We start from the raw sequence: 13,817 nt of genomic DNA, 5'->3' as shown, positions 1-13,817 counted from the left end.
AACATAACTCAATGAGTCCATGAACAACAAAAATTAATCACAGCAACTAGGATAATTTCAATAACTTGCAAAAAGTTACCTAGACTGAACAGTACAACCTAACCAACAAATTGTGATTAACAACACTACATACAGTGTAAATAATGAATTATGAAATAACACGTGCTACTTCCAACTTATTTGCGGTCTCAAATCATTATTATTTCAAATCAATTTAATTGTCGATAGAATATAACTAAAAGTCAAGATCTTGAGGTTTATGATACCTGCGATGCTACTTCAGCACCAAAAGGAGAACGAAGTTTTCCATAATGCTGACAAGAAATCTTTAGCAAGGAGAATAGCAACCGCAATGACTCCCCCCTTCTATGGTCAACATTAGAAGATTCATAAATGGCAATTCTCTCATCAACCCATTTAAGAACATCCTTGGTACAACATTTCTGCCAACAAGGGGGCCAAGCAAAGATTGCTAACATAAAGTATGGAAATAATCACATGCTGCTTTTATAGCTTCCATCACCAAATTTATCTTTCACAATCTCCATCATCTTATGAACTAAAATCATGCTTCCTACTGGATCCTTCACATGAAACGAGCAGCACTATAACCATCTATCTGGTGCCATTCCTCTGTATTGTGATCATACCTCCATCCAGCAGGCTTTCCCAATACTCAGGACTATATTGAAGCTGTTGGTATGACGTAGCACCCTCTGAGCATGAGCTTCTGATTCGCAGTTTGCAGAACAACCATTAGGGTCCGTCTCAACGACCTTCTTATTGGTTTTTTTATTATAGAAGAACTACCAAAGGCAGAAGATGAAGATGACGATGACCGCAGACCACCACTGATTCCATCAGTTTGTTGTGTTCTTCCTTGAACAAAACCAGCTTGAGGGATAGTTGATCCACAACACAAGTGAAGGCAATGAAATGAAAACCAAACAACTAAGACAATTAAGATGGAATTATGGTTCTGGTTTAATCTTCTATCCTGAAAGGCATGTCTCTCTTAAGATAGAGGAGATGATGGGCTTGGGTATATGAGAGGTTTTGTGTATTCAATTAATGTACTAGTAGCTTGGTAATGAAAGGGGCAATATATTACAAGACCAAAGAGGGATTGGGTTAGTTTCTCCTACTCTCAGAAAACCAAGAAATATAACAAGAGATGTCAAGATTTTAGTTTGAAATAGTTCATAAATCATCCATCAACTCATAAGCTTGAGTGCTTGTGTTGTGCAAATAATATGTCTTTCATTTACTCGCAGTACTGTACAAGCATCAAGATCCATTTCACATAATTGTTGTTGAATCTCTAGAAGGGATCTCTCTCAATTTCCAAAATATGAACATAATGGAATGGTCCTCAACATCTCAGGAAATCAAAAAGAGGAGTAGAATTGACTCCAAAATTACACATCTGCAAAAGACTGTCGCATTCAATTTCTGCAAGTTCAGCCATCATGCCTTTCATTCCTTGACAGATACCTTTTGTTTTTTTTTCCTTTGTTTTTTCTTTTTTTCGTTCCTTCTTTTGCATTTGGCTTTTTGCCTTTTGATTTCATTTTTCAGGCCAACCTTCACCTTTGAGGGAATACCTCACCACCCTAAAGGCTACTGCGAAGCTCCACCACTTTGGTGGTTATATGTAGTTTTGTGACGTATCCAACCCGCTTTACCTTACGGGCTTTCAACGATCCAAAAGTTCATAAGTCGTAATGTTCACGGCATAAACATAAATCACCTATATACCTACCCGGTACTCTCGATTACCGATCTAGAGGAACAACTACACAAGCCCCGAGCCCATCTCTCAACTCTCATTTTGCTACCTGTCAAGGTTTTACAGAGCATTGTGGCTTCTCTCTTAGAGTATTTTCTTGCTAAATCCTTGTAGATGCTTAATCAGCAGAGTCAATAGCATCTCCTATTCTTGACTTTCTCAGCTTCATAGGATTTTTTCCTCATTGTTCATACTCAAGATTTTTCGAGTTTTCCTCTTCCATTGATTGACGACAAAAATTTGAAATTTTCTCCGAGTACTCGAGGAGGTACTAAAAATAAAATGAAGTCATATCATTGTGTGAAAAAACGCTTGTAAAATGTTTTTAAGCAAAATGGAAAAGTTTTTTTTTTAGAAATGATCTTGACATCAAATGAAATATCTCAGTGGAGGTAGAAACTCTTCCCTCTCTAAAGAGAAGGGTGCTTGCAAAACCAAATGGATTGACTAGGTAAAAAAATGAACTTCATCAATTCTCTTACGGGTAGTGACAAAAGGTGACAGGTAACATGCTGGATCAGATAAGAAGTTATCTTTCAGATCCAAACGGACAGAGATTTAAATGCAGATGCCTGAACCTAAACAAAATCTAATAACCAATCTATCAAATTTGAATATGATCCCAAGTACATTTGATGCTCTAACTAAGGCTTTCCATTGAACAAAAACGTGCTCCCATAAATGATATCTAATTTTGACAAAGAATTCCGTTGATCAAATATTAATGAGAACAAATGAAAAACAGTCAACGATATCAAGCAATGAGAACAGAATTAGATGCCAAACATGTTTGGCTCTTCCGAGAGACCTATTGTGATACCTTGGTATATGTATAACTATAAATTTTATATATACATATGCGTATATGTATTATTTATTATGTTATCTACATGTATACACATATTTTATGAATACATATGTATACGTATGTACATGTTAGTTGTTACTTATACGTACGTATATGTATACATATACATATATGATATATGTGTACTGTAAAATATATTATACGTATACATATTATATGCACATATATAAGTGCCATATATATGTCTACTATATAGAATATGTATACATATATACGTTAAACTTACACACACACACACATACACACACACACACACACACATACACACACACACACACATATATATATACATAAATATATATATATATATATATATAATATATGTTACATATACATGTATATACTATATTACATATATACATATATCATTATGCATAATATACACAATTTATATATGCATGTGTATATACTATTTCAATAATAAATATATCTATACAATTATATATATATATATATATATACACACACACAAATTATATATAACATTATACATCTATAACATATAACATAAATATACTTTTGTATAGTCTATAACTTGTATTCTACATTATACCATATATATGTATACGTTATACTATGTAGACATAAGATATATACATATAACGTTATATGTATACATATATGTTATACATATTCTTTGTGCATGTATATTGCATAGATATATAATGTGTATATGGATATCTATTTTAATATAATATTAATATACATATGTTAATATTATGAGTATACATATGCATGACATATTACAGTACATCACATATACACATTAATATATAGTACAACATATTATATATGAATATACGTTACATATTTTCCAGAATTTCTACCATATATATGTATATGTTATACTATGTAGACATAAGATATATACATATAAAGTTATATGTATACATATATGTTATACATATTATATGTGCATGTATATTGTATAGATATATAATGTGTATATGGATATATATTTTAATATAATATTATATATGTTAACAAATTAATATAATATTAATATACATATGTTAATATTATGAGTATACATACGCATTACATATTACAGTACATAAGATATACACAATAATATATAGTACAACATATTATATATGTGTATATACGTTACATATTTTTTAGAATTTCACTATTGGATTTGAACCATCAGCCCCAACATCAACTTGAATGCATGAATAGGGACATGGGAGGAGACATAAATTATTTTTGAGGTGAGGAAGGATGGAGGGGGCATAAACCATTGTTACACAAGTATTGAAACTTTTAAGAATCCAAGGGGGCCTTGGCTGAAATAAGAACTCTAATACATAAAAAAAAATTAACTGCAGCTAGAATGACATTGAAATAGCACACGTACACGCATATTCATGACTAGACTTGATAAGATTTCATTTATCAAGGAATCCGGTAAAGTCATTGAAAAATGAAAACCCAACAACTAAATCAACAAAGCTCCTAAGCAACCCATGACACAATGAAAGTGAGAACTAAACAGAACGAGCGTAATGCTGGAAAACCACTAAAGCAGAATATAAAAGAGAAGACTGAACTACTATAAAATCAAACCAACATTTGCCCGACTCAACAAAATTAAAATAAATCATACTGAATATGCTCCTACTGAAAACTAATCAAACCAATGACTTTAACCTATGTTGGATATTTACAATACCTAAGACATCCATTCAACTAACACAAGAAGAAATTGAATACTAACTTGGTCAAAAATCATGAAGGACCTAGTTATTGAAGACATGGCTGGATAGTTGGTGATGATTGAGAATACCTCCACCCTTGGACGCTCATTTTTGCTATTAAGATAAGCACACACTAGCCAAGGGGGAGAAGGGTGAATGAGAAAAGTTAAAAAGGAGAATGAGAATGCAGTGGAGGGTAGACAAGAAGAAGATTGATCCACGGTGGAGATTGGTTACTGGTTAGGCTAGAGATACGGGGTGTTCCACCCCCTTTGATGTTGGATAATAAAAGAAAACGTTTGAAAAACCAGTTCTAGGACCTAAACAAAAAAAAAAATCATGTCATTGACATCATATAGAACCATTTGAAGCATCATATAGTCCATAATACTTGTACATTTGATTCCTCTTGTGTAATCCATTTTATAGAAAAGCCTTCGGCAATTTGAAGGAACATGGATCACCACTGCCTTCGGGTTCCCATAGATGTCAATTTGGCTTTAATGCCTAAAATGAGAAAAAGAAAACATCAATTAGCGTAAGAGTGCTACCAAGAACATAGACACTAAAGCGACATTAAATCCCTTTTGTTAAAAGACTTTCATCAAGCATATAAAACAAACATGAAGTCCTTACACAGCTGAGTTGATGAACCGATCCTTCATATCATTTTTCAGTTCCTGGTTGGTGTTCTCAAGGTCAGAAAAAGCCAGCAAGGTGAGAAATGTTTACTGTTGATGAATATTATACTTCAACTTATGCTTTAAAGTAGCTACACAGCTCAAATTCTTAACCCGTGCAACTATCTCCTCAAACATAGAAGGATCAGCGCCCTTGTCTTCCTGAATTTTCCTCCTTGTTGTATACATTATGACTGCAATTAACCATTCAATTCAAAACATTGGGATGGAAGCTAAAATGAAAACAGAAGATAAATGCCCTAAAAACCAATGATTTTCAAGATAAAAGTCACTTCAAATTCAAATGGGAACACCAATGTGTTTACTTCTCCAATGCTAAAAGTAAAAAAGCAGAATCCACTGCAAGGCACCAAAAGTTAACACGTTCTTTATATTCTTCAGCATTCCATTCAAATGGCATGGGATGAGAAATAACATGTAAAACAAGATGAAACCCACCCACTCTAATTTCACATGTTTACATATGTAAGAGTTAATGTGCTCCAATCACTACTACCAACCTTCAGCCCTTGCCTTTGCTATATCCTTGAGATGACTAGTGTGTGATGTGCTGTTGGATTGTGCACTCATTTTTGTCTGATCCTAGCAAATGGCCAAATGTATCAAATTGTGCAAACTGAATACCGATTCATTTTGATTCTCCCACAAACGTGTAAACCTAGAAACTCATATTGGCTTTTATTTTGATGTGCCAAATTTCACAGGCACAGACAGCAAATGCAAATCATAATTTATTTACAATACTTCTTCAGGTAACTTATTGTTAACAAGAAGCCTAGGTTCCTCTAGGAGCAGAAGAATTTTGAATAGAACCGAAAGAGAGATAAAAGTGTGAAAAAACAACACAAAATCATTCTAAACACAAAGTACTCTCAGCAAAGTAAAATAAACAAGAAACACTATAACTCCACAACTCTCTTGCGAAGACAAATGATAGACCCTATAATTTGAATGAAAATAAATAGGCAAAAACAGAGGGGAATGGAAACACAACCGACCTCTGTAACAGAAAACAATCATTATCTGACTAAAAAGATTTTGTTGGTTCAGCAGGCTTGTTCCTCTCTCACCCCATGGAATTCTTCAGACTTCTCCTCTGATGTGGAGTCGGAAGGTCACAATTCTGAAGCAGCTCTGACTGCCTATCTGCAATATGAGGGCCAATTCCTTTACATATGGCCTATAAGTCCCATAGGTACTAAACTTAACAGGTCCCATTCATCTCTATTCTCCTTGGGGATGAAAACAAGAGTACTCATGCTGAAGCAAAACAACTGTACATACCATGAAAAAAGATGGATCAAGTTGTTCTGAAACAAAAACAGGTGAATGATGGTTACCACTTATCCTACTATTTGATTTCTTATGAACATCATCTCGTAAAAAGTTTTCAAGTATATCCCTCAGGACAGCCTGTAAAAAGGGATAAATCAATCAGCGGCATACAAACATATGTTATGTGAATGTTCTCCATAACCATGCTGTCCTACGTATATGAAGAAAAAAAAATTCACAGGTTGAAAAAAGTTGGTCAAATGTGAAATGATGAGATCTTCGTCCATAGACCAAAATACCTCAGGTCCATTCTCACCATAACATGGAAGCACAAAGGAGGGACTGGGAGACTCTCACAGTAACTGCGCGTCACAGCCAAGAAGCTCATGCAAATGCTACCAGAATTCAGGACAATAAAAGCCCGCTTTGGGAATACTTTATGCAAAGCCATATTGCAATTTTGCATTTCAATCGCAACTTTGAAAAGCATTAGTGCCAAAGGTGGATTGCAGAGCGTCCTCCATGGTGTTTCCGGATGCAATAACTGCACACACTATAGCCCCGAAAGATGAACCAGCTAACAGAGTGTTCTCCTGCAGCCATAACCCTAGTTGAGACAAGATCGGATCATGGAGGGGGAAGAAAAAAAAGAAAGAAAGAAGTTCATTATTTAATCGAAGCAAGCACTTCCGAGAACTTATGCAGAATTTGTTCGCAACAAATCATCCGACCAAGAAATCCGTCAGCACTCAATTTGTCGAAGACTCGAAAGAAATTCAGACCTGCGAAGATAAAACTAGGCGGAATTCCCATTTACAATGGGTGCTCCTCCTTGAAAACAGCTAAAACTTTGATGTTCTCACCAAAGTATCAAATTGCTAGGCAATCAGAAAAGCACACGGTTGGGTCTAAGCATGAGTCAGAACACAGGGAATAACGGCATCAAGATCACAGATATAAGCCAATTGCAGTTGCACACGACAGAAGCAACACAGAGCGATAAACTCTTTCCCTCTTCATTACCCGAATGTACCCCTTCTCCAGGAGAAACTGCACGACGCCGAGATGGAAAGGAACCGAAAGCCCCGCAGCGGAGAAGCTGAAGCCGGGGCTCGTAATCTTCGACCGCTCCCTCTCCGCTTCGACGTCCTTCTCGCTCTGCTCCCAGAAGACGGCGGACTCCGCCTCACCGACGATCACGCGAGGCCCATGAAGAAATCGCCGGTAGCGACGGCGAACGACCGACTGGGCAACCTAGTTGTGTGCCTTCTCCTGCACCGTGGCGAATAATCTGAGGGCTTCTTGGTAGTCGGCAGAAGGAAGGGAGGGTTGGCGAAAGGCATCCTGGAGGGTATCATTGTGGAGGAACAGCGTGTGTAATGTGTATTGTAGAGATCCAGGAGAAAACTTGAACGTGGAGGAAATGGCTGCGGTTACATGGACCCGGAACGAAGTTGTAGGTCCATAAAATTGGCGTTAGGTTTAAATGGGTCATACATTTTCAAAAATGATGCTTAATTTTTTTTTTCTCAAAAGCAACGTAACGTAGAGGCACATTATTGCCCTCTTAAAAGTTTTTTATTTTTAAATAGAAACCTTAAATATTTATTCTTAGATATATATAAGTGATATAAATATATATATATATATATATATATATATATATATATATATTGGTGGAAGAAAACAAAAAAGAAAGAAAGAAGGAAAATGGAAGGAGGTAAGAAAGTCCGATGGAGAGAGAGAAAAAGTGTTCGCTCTGTGTTAAGCGTCTCTATAAGCTGATTATTAAGTCATTTCTCGCAAGACGTTATGACAGAGACCATTTCGCATGACACGTTGTAACAAAGGTGAAAATGAGTTGTTATACAATTTCGCGACATAGGTGAAAATGATGACATGTGAACAACACTTGCGATGATAGTTTGAAGTTCAAAACATTGTTACATATAATTGCAAAATTTTAAAAAATAAAAAGAAAAATAAGCAAAATTTGTTTTGTTACTGAAAATATATTTGTTGGGTCGTTATTGCATTTTGTTCATGTTTTCTTGTTTTCTCCTTTTTTACTTGCATGTCATCATAAATTCAAATTTAAAATTAGAAAAGGTTTTTTATCATCATTTTGATCATCATCAAAACATTATTTGGATCATTTTATCTTGCTTTAGTGTTTTTTTATTAATTTTTATCATTTATTTTAGTTTTACCTAATTTCAATTTTTTTTCCAAATAAAAATAAATTCTACAAAAGATATCATAAACAACTCCTTAGCACTAGTGCCCACCATCACACACCAATCTATAATTTGTAAACCAAATTCCATCCCGATCTTCAAAACCACCCTAATTCCATCTGCCCAAGCCACAATACATATTTTGCATGTAGACATATTTTGCATGTAGATGAAATATCTTTTCAATAATATGAAACTAATATGCGATACAGCTAGCCGCCATACTTTCAAAGCACTAGAAACATGTTTTACATATGAACAAAAAAATATGCAAAATTATCAGTTGTCTTTATAAAAAATATATATATTTCACTATAATATCCTGAGACGTATGTTTTACTGCCTCAAGGCTTACTCCCGCATCATCACTTTTAACAATATTGATCTAACTTTGCCTTGTTGCACACATTAAAATTGTCTCGCACACACACATGCTTATGAAGATATGCACGTGATGTCGAACTGCACCCATATCATGCATTTCTCCTTCCTTGTCCAAAGATTGAACCAAATTTAATGGTGCCATGCACTTTATAGGGATTAGTGCTATTGGTGCTTTAAATATGCTATATATTCCTTCTCGACTAGATAGATGTTTCTCGATGAACTTCGATGACACGACCAATGCACCACGGAAAGCGAATTCGATCCCATAACGCATCGCCTTGTTTTCTACAGGCAAGCACTCGCAAGAAAGTGGTTGTTATAAATGTACCTTAAGCTACGGTTATATATATATATATATAAGATTTTGAGCAGTCCAAGTGCAAGGATATGACTGGATTGTGAGGCCTGCTTAGACTTGGTGGAATCCCCCTACTTACATGAAACTATATATATTTTGTTCCAAAGCAAATTGTGTTCCCCCTTATAAAGGGAAAAAAAAAAAAGAGTTGTGGCTATAGTGGATAATCTCATTTTAAAACTTAGGTTTTGTACTTAGCTTCAAATTAAAACTCAATTTTTGCAAGAATACCCTTTGACTTTGACTTCAAACAATCTCTCTGTTGAGTGTGTTCAGTTTGACTTGAGCTCATTGGGGTTTTGACCTAGTGGTCTAATTTTAAATTATACTGAGTTATAGATTTTACCATCTATAAATTCAATAATCAAACTTAACTTACACGGATTTAAAAGCCATTGTGTTAAATTAAATTGGAAAGGACTTGTTTTCTAGAGGCAAGCACTCGCTAGGGCCTACATGTGAGTTCCATCTGGTGTTCTAAGTCCAGACCATAAATTTGAATTTCGATTTCAAATGACGATTGTAATTGGTTTTGAGTTAGAAACCTAATTTGGATCCAGTATTACATATTGGATTTGGACGTTGACTTGTAATCTACATTGGGATCTATGTCAAAAATTAAATTCATGTTTTATTTTGAACCCAAATTGTGTTTGTTGTTCAAAATTCACTTTGAAATTGATGTTTTTCATGATCATTTTTGTGAAATTCTCTTGCAAAATTTGGAATTGCCTTTAGCGACAAAATGAAAAATTTTGGGGTGTTAACAAGGTCAACTTGCTAAGAACATATTCTTGCTCTAGGTAGTTTTGATAGTGTCGGTAAGGGCCCACAAAAATTAGTTCCATCTGCTACAACTTCTTCAAAGACCTTTTGACTGTGACGGAAGGGTCTAGTGGCCTCACCCTTGAGCTGGTCAAAGGGTTGGTGGTTTTCTATGTGGACGATTTGAGATTGTTCAGACCATCTCAATAGCGGAAGACCATAAGTTGGTAGTATTCTTCATTGATGGAGCCATTGCTTCAGGGCCAAATGAATTCCCAACATCATTCTTCCAACAGCATTGGGATGTGAAGGGAATGGACTTAGTTATTTTTGTGAGAAGTTTCTCAAGATCAAGAGATTGATGAAGAAGGTCCTCATTATGCTGATCGATGTAGAATTCATGACTATAGGCCCACAACCTTATGCAACTCTTCATACTCTGAATTCATTACCAACCGCATGAAGGGGTCCCTCAAAAAAAAAAAAAAACCAAACCAAGTAGCTTTTCTCTCAAGGATGTTTGTCCAAGACAATGTTATTCTAGTTCATAAGTCTTATGCACTCAGCTCCAAGCTTACTTAAGGGCCCCCACTTGTCTAAAACTAGATATCTCCAAAGCCCATCAACCAGAGATTCTTGTGTAACTCCTTGCTTCACCTAGGCTTTGGTCGATGATAACTAGATAAATCTTTACATGCATTCGTACGACAACAGTGGAAATCTTGGTTAACAATATACTAGGGACATTTTTGACCTGAAGTGCAATCTTAGACAGGGAGAGCCTCTTTCTCTTTACCTATTCGTTACAGTTATTTAGATCCTCTCGAACAATGTTTGGTTCAAAATCTGAAATGGACGCCTCATGATCACTTTCTTATCCTACTAGCAGGTAGATGTCCTAGGATCCCCTCCTTCTGTAGATGATGTCATGGTTCCCTCCAAGATTGACCAATAGTTGACACCAATGATCCATGATTCCCTTGAGGCTTTTAGGGTGCGCTTGGAAAGTGGGTGCAGCCTAGAAGAATATGTGCTATCGTATTTAATGCAGATTACAATCGTACTCTTAATAGGCAGATTAGGCAATTACTGCTTACTTAGGCTACCCTACATACTGGGAAACTAAGTGGTAGTTGGTGTAATAGCTCGCCAAACATTTGGCTAGTTGGAAGTCTAGGATGTTGGTAACAGTACACCAAGGGATTGTATCTGATTAGCTATGCCTTCCATAGCATCCTTGACTGCTAGTGTTCTCTATTACTTACCAAGGGAAATGTCAGGTGGAAGGAGAGGTAGTTCGAGCTGGGGCTACATCTTCTTTTTGGAGCTTCCTTTGTCAGCCTATTATAGAAGGTGGCAAGGATTCAGAGGATAAGAGGCATGGTAACTTTACAATGAGGATTTGGCGTAGGGATTCTCCATGGGTAAAGATGATCTATGATAAGTACCTTCATTTTCATAGTTTATGCACCTTAAGGTCTAAGGCTCACTGCTCATGATTTTTCAAGAGAATAATGCACATTTGCAAAGCTTCTCTCACCTAAAGAAAGTTCCATGTTTGATTACTCTGCCCAACTATCATTGAAGGATGTTTCTTGAGTAGTATATTATAGTGCTCATATATTTTAGGAACATTCTTATACACTTAGGCATTGAGAGGCCAGCCGGGAGGTTCTTGACAGGCTTATTTGGAAACGGACCAGCATGAACAAAGTTACGCATTGGATATCTAGTTTCACACTTATAGAAGACATCCTACTCAAAAATTGGAGGAGTTGGTTCGGCATGAGGATGCTCATTCCCAGCCGGATGGTTTATGCCAGTAGCCACCTCTTACATAGCATATCACTTGCCAATTGACGGATCCTTTGCTTCGAGGCAGATGAATCCATTGACCATGTGATGTTGTCCTGTAGTTTTGCTACCAAAGTAAGGTTGCTTGCTTCTCAACATTTTAAGGATAAGTATGTTCTTCACACTACCTGAGCTGAAATGTTGGTTCAAGCGCATACTCAAAAGTGGTTGGTTCCAGTCTTCTAGGTAATATGACATATGCTTTTACATAATTGCATGTCATATATGGCTATTGGTCGTATATCAGGACTCTTTCCATGAAACACTCAAAAGTTCTCTTATCCAGTTGAGAAACACCCACATCTAACTTGCTACTAAGGCGGTTATCAGATTGCATTCAATAACCGCAACCTTGAGGGAAGGTAAGGCGGTAATTACTAGCAACTAGTGAAAGGAAGCGTGTTTGGGTGTCCATAGGTCAACCAATGATTTGCTGCTTCTTGAAAGTGTGACGCTCAACTCTATTTCAACCTCCTCACAAAATAACCATTGAATTAGTGTTATAGGAATTTTTTTCGAGAAAAAACGTGAAAGAAGTTTAAAAGAAGGCTAGTAAAAAAGAAAAAAAGAAAAAACATGTTTTTCTTTAAAACGTCAATAAAAGGGGGTTAAAACGTCAGTACTTTTCCTGGTTACATGAAATGTCGAATAACACCAGCATATATGTCATTCCACTTATATTAGAGACATTTCCTAAGGTTTATTGTATCTTGTTCTATAATAGTGATCACAAAAATAAAATTGGAACTCCAAATATCACTTGTATTTTAAAACGATATGCTTTTACGGTTCACTTTTAAAATCGTAAATTACAGTAGAAAAACAGAGGCGTTAAATGGTGTCTCCCTCGGAACCCGTGTACACCACCTCTTTCGGCCCCAGATTCTTCATCCTCCGCGCCTCCGTCGCCGCCGACACCACCAACAGCACCGCCACAATCATCACCACCACCAGTACCACCACAATCATCACCACCACCACATCGCCATCACCACCGCAATCATCACCACCACCATCAGCAACAGAATCAGTAACACCAATAGCACGAACGACAACAGCGGAAGCAGCATTAGAAACAATAGCGTCTGCGACGACAGCAGGAACAACGACAGTGGTCGTTGCTACGGGGGCCGGTGACAATGGCGATTCGTCGAATCCTTCATGGTCACTCCTAAGAGGTATGCCTTTTACTTCCGCTGGTTCCTGGATTTCTTTTTTATTTTTGACGCCTTGTTTTTTACAATTCCTAGCGATTATGCGTCATTTACCCCCCGGTGGATTCTGGGCTCCCATGCGTCTCGATCTCTTTCTGCATTTTGGTTTCGTTGGAAAGATTAAAGGAGATTGAATGTGTTCTGATTCCGGCATGTTGTTTTGTCAGTTTTTTGTGTTGGGGTTGGGCTCTTTTCCTGTTGGGGATGCTCTCACCCGTTATTGTCATTGTAAATCGGTTCTTGATGGTGTTGGGGAGGATTCTGACGATCTTGATTAATCGTGGCCCCTTCATGATATTAATTTGATTAATCGTGCCCCACTGATTACGTTCATGTCCTCGGTCGAGGGTATCCCGTTTGAGATGGTAGTCATTCTTAGGCACATGATTCTATTTTTTAGCTGGAGCTATCGCCTTGGTAAGAAGGGAAAACTTCTTGCGAGGAACACATGAGTACAAAGATTTTGAAATTCTTATTATCGGAGAGAAGAAACAGAAATTTCGTTTTTAAATGTTAATACAACCAGCACGCCCATTGGCAGAGAGCAGGCCGTGATACGTCATACTCTTGCTAGAGTTAGAACTTAGAACGTAAGAACTGCTAACTACATTTGTTTCCACTCAGACATCATCGATTTTGTTTTCGGAAGGATTGTTTATCGTTGTGGTTTGT

General features: G+C 36.6%; 1 long non-coding RNA gene across 5 annotated transcripts; it reads right to left on the bottom strand.

The window, feature by feature from the left end:
• Positions 1–4,681: 4,681 nt before the first annotated feature.
• On the bottom strand, positions 4,682–7,728 carry LOC116258315 (uncharacterized). 5 transcript variants are annotated; one of them, XR_007574009.1, is made up of 4 exons: positions 7,354–7,728; positions 6,054–6,937; positions 4,991–5,228; positions 4,682–4,861 (listed from the first exon to the last, which is right to left on the bottom strand). It is a non-coding gene; the product is annotated as an uncharacterized LOC116258315 (long non-coding RNA). The 5 variants fall into 5 exon arrangements; XR_004173694.2 differs by having other exon boundaries at positions 6,054–6,923; XR_004173696.2 differs by having other exon boundaries at positions 6,054–6,468; positions 6,630–7,726.
• Between the last annotated feature and the right edge of the window lie 6,089 nt (positions 7,729–13,817).

This window comes from Nymphaea colorata, chromosome 8, assembly GCF_008831285.2.
Source record: "Nymphaea colorata isolate Beijing-Zhang1983 chromosome 8, ASM883128v2, whole genome shotgun sequence".
NCBI lineage: Eukaryota > Viridiplantae > Streptophyta > Magnoliopsida > Nymphaeales > Nymphaeaceae > Nymphaea > Nymphaea colorata.
Note: the sequence above shows the minus strand (reverse complement) of the source record. Positions and strands in the feature narration are given on the sequence as shown.